Source organism: Sinohyriopsis cumingii, chromosome 17 (assembly GCF_028554795.1).
Source record: "Sinohyriopsis cumingii isolate HCF-2022 chromosome 17, ASM2855479v2, whole genome shotgun sequence".
Classification (NCBI taxonomy): Eukaryota; Metazoa; Mollusca; class Bivalvia; order Unionida; family Unionidae; genus Sinohyriopsis; species Sinohyriopsis cumingii.
This window is the reverse complement of record NC_142977.1, coordinates 119,947,590-119,959,249: the sequence shown is the minus strand read 5'-3', so window position 1 is coordinate 119,959,249 and position 11,660 is coordinate 119,947,590. Positions and strand designations below refer to the sequence as shown.

At 34.3% G+C, this 11,660-nt stretch overlaps 2 long non-coding RNA genes across 2 annotated transcripts; both read right to left on the bottom strand.

Moving 5' to 3' along the window:
• Positions 1–968: 968 nt before the first annotated feature.
• On the bottom strand, positions 969–3,584 carry LOC149779758 (uncharacterized). The gene is made up of 3 exons (XR_016415426.1): positions 3,345–3,584; positions 2,934–3,002; positions 969–1,232 (listed from the first exon to the last, which is right to left on the bottom strand). It is a non-coding gene; the product is annotated as an uncharacterized LOC149779758 (long non-coding RNA).
• Positions 3,585–8,281: 4,697 nt separating this feature from the next.
• Positions 8,282–10,853, bottom strand: LOC149779757 (uncharacterized). The gene is made up of 3 exons (XR_016415425.1): positions 10,614–10,853; positions 10,203–10,271; positions 8,282–8,519 (listed from the first exon to the last, which is right to left on the bottom strand). It is a non-coding gene; the product is annotated as an uncharacterized LOC149779757 (long non-coding RNA).
• Positions 10,854–11,660: the final 807 nt, after the last annotated feature.

Genomic DNA, 11,660 nt, shown 5'->3' with positions numbered 1-11,660 from the left:
TCTCTCATTTACTTTCTCGATATGATAATTTTTTTCTTGGATAAGTTTTGCAACGCCTTCTTTTAATGTTTACGATTTATGAATTATGAATTATAACGCCTGCACTTTTGTTTAGATTTTTTTTCTGACCCCAGAAATGGAGTTTAATATTATCATGAATTTGGTTATTAATTCACATTCAGGAGGATGCTTATTTCCTTTTGAAGTTATCAAAAAGAAACAGGTTTATGGACAAACGTTTTTCACATTCGTTTAAACGTCAATCTAAATATGTATATTTTTCAGCATTAACACCTGCAGAATTGGTCAGAAATCGGAGAGCTAAAAGTACCAGTGTGATACTAGCACTGGCAGCAAGTTAGGGGATTAACAACGACCGACTAACTAGCTGTCGGAGAATAGTTAATTTAATTTGTGCGGCTGCCCAAGTTGTTAGGAAGCGATCCGTTGGCAACAAGCTAAATGCAGGGTTTCGTTAGAAAATTAGGGAAGAATTTCTAGTATTGACTGTTGTGGATGTTAGTTTGTTCTCGGTGTCGACAATCCCATTGTAGAGGAAAGGATTTTGTCATCACATTTCAGATTGCAGTTCTCTGCGCAATGTTGTCGTGACGAGGGTCATTGCTTCCGAAAATGTATTTACCGAAAATGATTTGCATCATTTTCTGGACAATTATTGTGCTCTTTAGAAAAGGCATATGTCAGTTATTGTAGGCTACGATAGACAGTTACAAAGGTTACAAGTGCCTGACAGACGTATATATATTGATATATATATTGATATATATATATATATATATATATATATATATATATATATATATATATATATATATAGATAGATAGAGAGATACATAGATAGATACATAGATATATATATGTATAGATAGATAGATAGATAGATGGATAAAGTGACTGATAGATTGGTAGACAAGATATTTAATATATTACCTGATATTCACCCGAAAGATAGTCAACCACGCCTTGTCTAAGTTCTTCTGGTGTCCTCGCCTGTATCTGTTCTGGGCTACGGTCCTCCTGCAACCTTAGGTAATTTAACTGTGCAGAGACGGCGCTGAAGAAGCAGTCACCATTTCGCTTTGTTTTAGTGCCAAATTTAAGACCAAGAGAACTGCAGTTTTCCCTAAGTAGTCGTATCATCTCTTCTTCATTTAGAACTGAATGGTTGCGTAGAAAACGTCCCAAATCGCTCGGATTAGTACACGCACCAGCTGTTCAATATATATATATATATATATATATATATATATATATATATATATATATATATATATATATATATATATATATATAATTTCAACAACGAAATCACTGCGTCGAGTACGATTGAAATATGATCTAACAACGATAACTATTCAGGTGTTATTTCTTTCAGGACAGTGTGACTGTTTTTCATATGGTTCTTTTGATCAGTGTTGCAATGAGTTCCAATATGTAGATTTCAAGCTGTGTTGCTGTTACACAAGAAATGGAACATGTAGACTATGACTTCATCGTAACTATTATAATACTCTACCTGGACATAGAAATAACGTTACATCATCGTTTAAGTTCCGCTCTCTAGTGCAATGTCTAGTTCAAGAGTTGACAGCCACATATCTATGAACATCAAATGATCTAATTTGTTATCAAATAGCATGGGGAATTTCCGATTAATAATAAGGACGACAGTGATGTATTCCATGTCACATTTACGATAAGAATACACTGGAATTACCGAAACTCACGTACTAGTCTTATTACTTATCAATACAATCAGTTTTAAACTATCTTGACCGGACAAGCGAACATCGTTCCTAACATACTTTGCGATGGTCATGTATGTTACATTTTAGACATTTACCTTAATTTGCCATTGGGTTGTCTGATTTCATGTAAGTTATTTCCTCTAATGTGTAAAGTACAAAACATCGGAACCAAAATTTATATGTTTGCCTAGAATTAGAAAAGCATAAATTTGCCAGTACAACCAAACACGATGTGATTAATGCTTTCTGATCAAGAAGAATTGAGCGCAGAAAAAATGTTAGTGGCCTCTACACTGTATTTGTCTCAGTTGTAGCAAAATAAGTGAAATGGTTAATTATTTTTAAAGAGACGGTCACTCATTATCCGTCTTTGGAATTAACACCTTTCTTCAGAATTATGTTTATCGACCTCATATTGATTGAGGTTTATGAGCGCAAAACATGACGAAAACATTACCTTATCAAGCTACCTACAGAAAAGAAATCTTTGGATTCAAAAATTAGTTGATGAATGTATTTCAGTCGGCCTGAATATAGCATAAAATTTAATTATAGATGGTTTTGTATTTTAATCTTTATTGATCTTTTCCTTTCTGAATAAATATCATCGATGTGATAGTATGTTAATCTTTGCTATGCCCACGTGTTAAACATTTAGTGAAATGTTGTTGTTGTTGTTGTTATAGGGTTTAACGAAATTTTTCAGCACAATATAGGCTATACATGGCGGCTAGTATTAATGGTTGAAGAAGAACCCGGGAAACCACGGAAAGAACCACCCACCCGCGAGAAGGTACTGGAAAGATTTCTCACATATCCACATTGGCCGAGCCCGAGACTCTAACCCACTCAAGTTTATTTGTAAAACATTCAATAACCAATAATTTACAGGTGAACAGACTAAACTTCGCTGAAGAAAAATTGCCTCGATTTAGTCATGCACAGGTTACATAATAATGGCGAGAGCAAGGTTCAATCTATAACGACTGTAAAGATTTGAGACCATATTTTTGCGCTAAAATATTAATATTTATACAGGAGAAATACTTAAATGAAAAGATCAGGATAAACATGATCACAAGCCTATTTTCGGGTTATTATATATGTAAATACCTCTCAGAACATGCGCTAGCGTGAAAATTGTTGGGAAAATGTAATAGATACCTCTCTTAACATTACTCCTCATCTCGCAAACCCGTTCTTTTGTGGTAATCGCTCCGTCTCCGTCATGGTCTAAAGAGAAAGCAATTTAATTATTAATTGTAATAAACAGTGTCAATGAATGACAATGTGGTAAGAACATTAAGTACAATTAAATATTAGATATATAAACAGTGACAATGGATTACAATGTGGTAAGAGCATTAAAAACAATTAAATATTAGATATATAAACAGTGACAATGGATGACAATGTGGTAAGAGCATTAAGTACAATCAAATATTAGATATATAAACAGTGACAATGGATGACAATGTGGTAAGAGCATTAAGGACAAGTAAAGAATATATAAATTAGACCGGTTATTGGGTATTTTTTCAAACAGAATGTTCAACTTGAACTTAATATACTCACTTAATGGTTCTAAACTCTGGTAGTAATTGTGCCAATAGTGACCAAGCAGTAGTGGTTCTCCTGAGAAATCTGGCTTCCCAACAATCCATGTCACATTTTGGTGAAGATTGCTATTAGAAGAGCTTCTCACTACGACGATGTCTCTTTTCAACATTTGAGCTGTGGCAACAACTACTAAATGATCAGCATATTCGCCTTTTTGCTTCATTTTAGTACACCAGGATTCAAATGGTTCGGACAGGAAATGTTCTATTTCTGCACGATAATCAGGTTTCTGTATAGATATTAAACAGTATATACATAAATTGTGTGTTTATGCCAGCTGGATAGATCATGCCGATTTTCAAACATCCTACAAAGGCTAAGAGCCATGAACTGTTGCTACAATACGAACTTTGTAAACAAATCTGAAATGATCGAGTTTTAAATCTTTCAAGTACCTAACAACTGGATGAAGAATTTATATTTAAGGATATTACCCCATTTTTTAAGGCAATCTAGTAAAACGTTTTCAAATCTCTTGACACAATCGCTTGCATTATATTGCAGAGTTAGCAATATTTTTCCCAATTGTAAGCCCTATTACTCGCCACACTTTTGGACAACTGTGCCCTATGAAAAAGTCATTGCACTTTTCCAGTAATCTAGGATGCAGTCTGATTATATTCCAATACATTAATAGTATGTGCTTAGTTAACGAAAGCCACAGGCTAATGCTTTAAATGGTGTCAGGGGGCCATCACAAGCATAAATATTTTCTTGCCTGAATAATTCTCTTCAGTTAAAGAAAAGCGTTTTAGAAGCAATGCACTAAGAATTTATTTCCCATAGGCTGCTGAAATCTTGGCATCGTTCAGACACGTTCATCTTTAAAGGACGTAAAACTTAAATGAACGTTCAATATAATCCCAACTTGGCTAGGAAATTATTCATGTGAGAGTAAAACAGGTCAAATGCATTTTTGTAGAATATATATTCAACACCTTTTTTATTTTGCTTGTGAGCTAGGTTAACCTTTCATCAGCTATTTTATTGGTAATGTTTTAAGCGTGCACGGAAACGTACCTCACTGAAGGATCTGAGAAAGGCCACGTAGATGCAACATTCTACTTCCAGCCGATTTATAAGCAAATCAGGAAGGTCAACCCGGTAAAATTACTTATATGGTCTGTCGGTTCCTAGGTATCTACTCAGCTGTTATACAAATATGAGGGAAAACAATATCCGGGTCCTTATATACTATTCATTATCATGTTCTCTTGGTTGTTTTTTTTTAACTATCAACCCAACCTCCAACTTCGTGATATTTGAATTAATTTGAACGGTAAAGTATGACAAATGTAAGAAAACCTCTGAACCGTTCTCCTATTAAAATTCAACTACGATTATAAGATGAAAGTATATTTATGTAACAGATATATGCCGGGAAATCGCCTTTTTGGATCTGCAGCGAATTACCATTGGGATAAAATTAAAATGACATAATTATGACTTAGCTTAAAAACTTCATAAGTTCGTCTCCATGAAAAGTTCTTTAGTAGTTGATGTAGGCTGCAGTAGAAAGCTTGGTAGTTAGACACGTATAAAAAGCCCGACATTTACACGGACATACATGCAAATATTTGTTTTTAATGACTTAGTTTTTATTTTCCTATGTTTTTCCAATTAAATAGATCTTCAGATTTGATATTTAACAATAGTTATCAACGTACGCCCTGGATGAAACCGTCTATACTCATCAACGTATGAGTAATATACCCTATCCCTCAAATTATATCATTGTGCAAAGTTAATTTACTTGTATATATTAAATCTACGATGTGTACAGTCATCTGAATTTTTTTAGTTTGAAATTAAATTAATGAATAGATGTGATTCATCAAATTAAAAAAAAATCTTTTAATTATATAACCCAAACAGCCCAAAGGAAGAACATGTAATCAATAAACTATCGAACATGCTAGCTTTTGGTCATCAGCAAAATAATTATTTCTCCCTTTCAGGTGTATGGATATTTGGAAAAGAATCACGCGCCAAATGTTTTCATGCGGTGAATTAATACAAATATGATTGTGACCCGGGACTTGCGTCGTGTGCTAATGTGCATGGTTGTTGTGAGTGAGCAAACGAGTGAGCGATCGATCGCGGTGCATGATTCCCGTGCGTCACGTGTATGAAAACCACCTCTCCGCGATACTAATAAAAGGCTAGGGAATTACTACTCGAGGCTAGAGAGGGAGAGAGAGTCATACAACACCTCGAGCAGTGCGGAGATTTGTCTTTCACGCAAGTGAAAGACAAAGGTATTGAATACGTTAATATATTTCGGGAAAGTAATACTCTTCGAGTGTGGTAAGGGATTGTTTTTAATTTTTGTGATAAAATTATGAATGCCGGTGGGTGGGTTTTATAATGTGTATTGTATTTGTTATATTATGCTTTATGTTCGTCTTGTATTCTAAGTATGTGTTTTGTATTGTTTTAGGTTTTTTTAATCGTACCTCATACCAACTGTCCTAAATCCCACGACCGACAACAAGAGTACTTATTTCTTTGCGAGAGGAGTGACAGCTCACATAAGGACTGTGGCATGGCCTTGTCATCCGAAGTACAGTTTTTATGCGTGAGCCTAACACAGTAGAAACCTAAAACATTGCATAGTACTGAGGTATTATCACATTTAATATATGGATCTTATATGAAATTAACAATAAATAGTTAATATTTATTGCACGATCATTTATCATTTTCGCTACTTCCAATTTAGAAAATTATTTTGTAAATAATGAAACTATACTGGGCCCACACCTATGTTGTAGTGCATAGGCTATTATTATAACAAAAAGTTACATGTAGCATGATTGTCCGTGCTTGGGTTATTCACGGGTAATTATTGATCTAGGCCACTATTGTGACTCATAATCTTTGGAGGAGTTGAAACTGTTTGTGACATACATGTGTTGTCCTTAATATTGATTGAAAACTTAGCCCGTGTATCAAAGACCCTCTACATACGGACCTTGGTGGATAACCATGGTTAAGATTCAAAGTTCACGGAGTCTTTGAAAATGTATTTTTCTGTCTTGGAAATATGGCAAGTGCTACCGGAAATATGCTTACAAATTAATGTCTTGACTGATAAATTATTCCTTCTGGCTGTTAAGTGCATTATTTGTCATTAAATATTTTAGGTTAACTTTTTATTCAACTGGGGCACAATGAGATGCTTAACAAAATTAGAAACAAGCTTGTTTGACATAACATTTTCTGGCTGTTACTAAGTTTTCTGTAGTTGTTAAAATAGTTGGGAGACTATGAAGTGTATAGGTCTATAGCCTATATGCATGGATCAGTCTTTTCTGTCATAGTTCTTTTCAAACAGCATTGAGAAGTTTATCCTACCTGTAGCACAGTCAATTTTCAGGTCAGCGTCATTAGATGTAGCTAACAGTATATAATTTGTTTCAGAAGAAGTATATAAAACTAGTTAGGTAGCTTTAGCTACATTTAATGACGCTGACCTGCATATGTACTGAGCTAGACCTGCATATAGGATAAAATTGCACATGCTGTGTGGAACGAAGTAGCATAATACGAAAATGTTCGACAACGTATGCATGTGTATCTTTGTCTCTCTCGAAACGTTTTTGTATGGTGTGTTCACAAATATGGATTTACCTTACGTTACTATGTTTTTGTTATGTATGTGTTGTAATTGCTGTTTGATTTTATAACAACTACTCCAGACGCAGCAGAAGACTACGAGGGTTTCTTTTTTTAAAAGTAGTTCTGAGCGCGTGGACACCTTGACTGAGACAATTTGTCTGAGATGACTAGACTGAGATAAGAAAAGTAAGGTTAGCGAAACAGCTATATATCTTTGTCGCATGGGTGAGAAATACTGATCTCGTCCATGATAACAGTGTCATTTCTCTCATTTACTTTTTCGATATGATAATTTTTTTCTTGGATAAGTTTTGCAACGCCTTCTTTTAATGTTTACGATTTATGAATTATGAATTATAACGCCTGCACTTTTGTTTAGATTTTTTTTCTGACCCCAGAAATGGAGTTTAATATTATCATGAATTTGGTTATTAATTCACATTCAGGAGGATGCTTATTTCCTTTTGAAGTTATCAAAAAGAAACAAGTTTATGGACAAACGTTTTTCACATTCGTTTAAACGTCAATCTAAATATGTATATTTTTCAGCATTAACACCTGCAGAATCGGTCAGAAATCGGAGAGCTAAAAGTGCCAGTGTGATACTAGCACTGGCAGCAAGTTAGGGGATTAACAACGACCGACTAACTAGCTGTCGGAGAATAGTTAATTTAATTTGTGCGGCTGCCCAAGTTGTTAGGAAGCGATCCGTTGGCAACAAGCTAAATGCAGGGTTTCGTTAGAAAATTAGGGAAGAATTTCTAGTATTGACTGTTGTGGATGTTAGTTTGTTCTCGGTGTCGACAATCCCATTGTAGAGGAAAGGATTTTGTCATCACATTTCAGATTGCAGTTCTCTGCGCAATGTTGTCGTGACGAGGGTCATTGCTTCCGAAAATGTATTTACCGAAAATGATTTGCATCATTTTCTGGACAATTATTGTGCTCTTTAGAAAAGGCATATGTCAGTTATTGTAGGCTACGATAGACAGTTACAAAGGTTACAAGTGTCTGACAGACGTATATATATTGATATAGATTATATATATATATATATATATATATATATATATATATATATATATATAGATAGATAGATAGATAGATAGATAGAGAGATACATAGATAGATACATAGATATATATATATGTATAGATAGATAGATAGATAGATAGATAGATGGATAAAGTGACTGATAGATTGGTAGACAAGATGTTTAATATATTACCTGATATTCACCCGAAAGATAGTCAACCACGCCTTGTCTAAGTTCTTCTGGTGTCCTCGCCTGTATCTGTTCTGGGCTACGGTCCTCCTGCAACCTTAGGTAATTTAACTGTGCAGAGACGGCGCTGAAGAAGCAGTCACCATTTCGCTTTGTTTTAGTGCCAAATTTAAGACCAAGAGAACTGCAGTTTTCCCTAAGTAGTCGTATCATCTCTTCTTCATTTAGAACTGAATGGTTGCGTAGAAAACGTCCCAAATCGCTCGGATTAGTACACGCACCAGCTGTTCAATATATATATATATATATATATATATATATATATATATATATATATATATATATATAATTTCAACAACGAAATCACTGCGTCGAGTACGATTGAAATATGATCTAACAACTATAACTATTCAGGTGTTATTTCTTTCAAGACAGTGTGACTGTTTTTCATATTGTTCTTTTGATCAGTGTTGCAATGAGTTCCAATATGTAGATTTCAAGCTGTGTTGCTGTTACACAAGAAATGGAACATGTAGACTATGACTTCATCGTAACTATTATAATACTCTACCTGGACATAGAAATAACGTTACATCATCGTATAAGTTCCGCTCTCTAGTGCAATGTCTAATTCAAGAGTTGACAGCCACATATCTATGAAAATCAAATGATCTAATTTGTTATCAAATAGCATGGGGAATTTCCGATTAATAATAAGGACGACAGTGATGTATTCCGTGTCACATTTACGATAAGAATACACTGGAATTACCGAAACTCACGTACTAGTCTTATTACTTATCAATACAATCAGTTTTAAACTATCTTGACCGGACAAGCGAACATCGTTCCTAACATACTTTGCGATGGTCATGTATGTTACATTTTAGACATTTACCTTAATTTGCCATTGGGTTGTCTGATTTCATGTAAGTTATTTCCTCTAATGTGTAAAGTACAAAACATCGGAACCAAAATTTATATGTTTGCCTAGAATTAGAAAAGCATAAATTTGCCAGTACAACCAAACACGATGTGATTAATGCTTTCTGATCAAGAAGAATTGAGCGCAGAAAAAATGTTAGTGGCCTCTACACTGTATTTGTCTCAGTTGTAGCAAAATAAGTGAAATGGTTAATTATTTTTAAAGAGACGGTCACTCATTATCCGTCTTTGGAATTAACACCTTTCTTCAGAATTATGTTTATCGACCTCATATTGATTGAGGTTTATGAGCGCAAAACATGACGAAAACATTACCTTATCAAGCTACCTACAGAAAAGAAATCTTTGGATTCAAAAATTAGTTGATGAATGTATTTCAGTCGGCCTGAATATAGCATAAAATTTAATTATAGATGGTTTTGTATTTTAATCTTTATTGATCTTTTCCTTTCTGAATAAATATCATCGATGTGATAGTATGTTAATCTTTGCTATGCCCACGTGTTAAACATTTAGTGAAATGTTGTTGTTGTTGTTGTTATAGGGTTTAACGAAATTTTTCAGCACAATATAGGCTATACATGGCGGCTAGTATTAATGGTTGAAGAAGAACCCGGGAAACCACGGAAAGAACCACCCACCCGCGAGAAGGTACTGGAAAGATTTCTCACATATCCACATTGGCCGAGCCCGAGACTCTAACCCACTCAAGTTTATTTGTAAAACATTCAATAACCAATAATTTTCAGGTGAACAGACTAAACTTCGCTGAAGAAAAATTGCCTCGATTTAGTCATGCACAGGTTACATAATAATGGCGAGAGCAAGGTTCAATCTATAACGACTGTAAAGATTTGAGACCATATTTTTGCGCTAAAATATTAATATTTATACAGGAGAAATACTTAAATGAAAAGATCAGGATAAACATGATCACAAGCCTATTTTCGGGTTATTATATATGTAAATACCTCTCAGAACATGCGCTAGCGTGAAAATTGTTGGGAAAATGTAATAGATACCTCTCTTAACATTACTCCTCATCTCGCAAACCCGTTCTTTTGTGGTAATCGCTCCGTCTCCGTCATGGTCTAAAGAGAAAGCAATTTAATTATTAATTGTAATAAACAGTGACAATGGATGACAATGTGGTAAGAACATTAAGTACAATTAAATATTAGATATATAAACAGTGACAATGGATTACAATGTGGTAAGAGCATTAAAAACAATTAAATATTAGATATATAAACAGTGACAATGGATGACAATGTGGTAAGAGCATTAAGTACAATCAAATATTAGATATATAAACAGTGACAATGGATGACAATGTGGTAAGAGCATTAAGGACAAGTAAAGAATATATAAATTAGACCGGTTATTGGGTATTTTTTCAAACAGAATGTTCGACTTGAACTTATTATACTCACTTAATGGTTCTAAACTCTGGTAGTAATTGTGCCAATAGTGACCAAGCAGTAGTGGTTCTCCTGAGAAATCTGGCTTCCCAACAATCCATGTCACATTTTGGTGAAGATTGCTATTAGAAGAGCTTCTCACTACGACGATGTCTCTTTTCAACATTTGAGCTGTGGCAACAACTACTAAATGATCAGCATATTCGCCTTTTTGCTTCATTTTAGTACACCAGGATTCAAATGGTTCGGACAGGAAATGTTCTATTTCTGCACGATAATCAGGTTTCTGTATAGATATTAAACAGTATATACATAAATTGTGTGTTTATGCTAGCTGGATAGATGATGCCGATTTTCAAACATCCTACAAAGGCTAAGAGCTATGAACTGTTGCTACAATACGAACTTTGTAAACAAATCTGAAATGATCGAGTTTTAAATCTTTCAAGTACCTAACAACTGGATGAAGAATTTATATTTAAGGATATTACCCCATTTTTTAAGGCAATCTAGTAAAACGTTTTCAAATCTCTTGACACAATCGCTTGCATTATATTGCAGAGTTAGCAATATTTTTCCCAATTGTAAGCCCTATTACTCGCCACACTTTTGGACAACTGTGCCCTATGAAAAAGTCATTGCACTTTTCCAGTAATCTAGGATGCAGTCTGATTATATTCCAATACATTAATAGTATGTGCTTAGTTAACGAAAGCCACAGGCTAATGCTTTAAATGGTGTCAGGGGGCCATCACAAGCATAAATATTTTCTTGCCTGAATAATTCTCTTCAGTTAAAGAAAAGCGTTTTAGAAGCAATGCACTAAGAATTTATTTCCCATAGGCTGCTGAAATCTTGGCATCGTTCAGACACGTTCATCTTTAAAGGACGTAAAACTTAAATGAACGTTCAATATAATCCCAACTTGGCTAGGAAATTATTCATGTGAGAGTAAAACAGGTCAAATGCATTTTTGTAGAATATATATTCAACACCTTTTTTATTTTGCTTGTGAGCTAGGTTAACCTTTCATCAGCTATTTTATTGGCAATGTTTTAA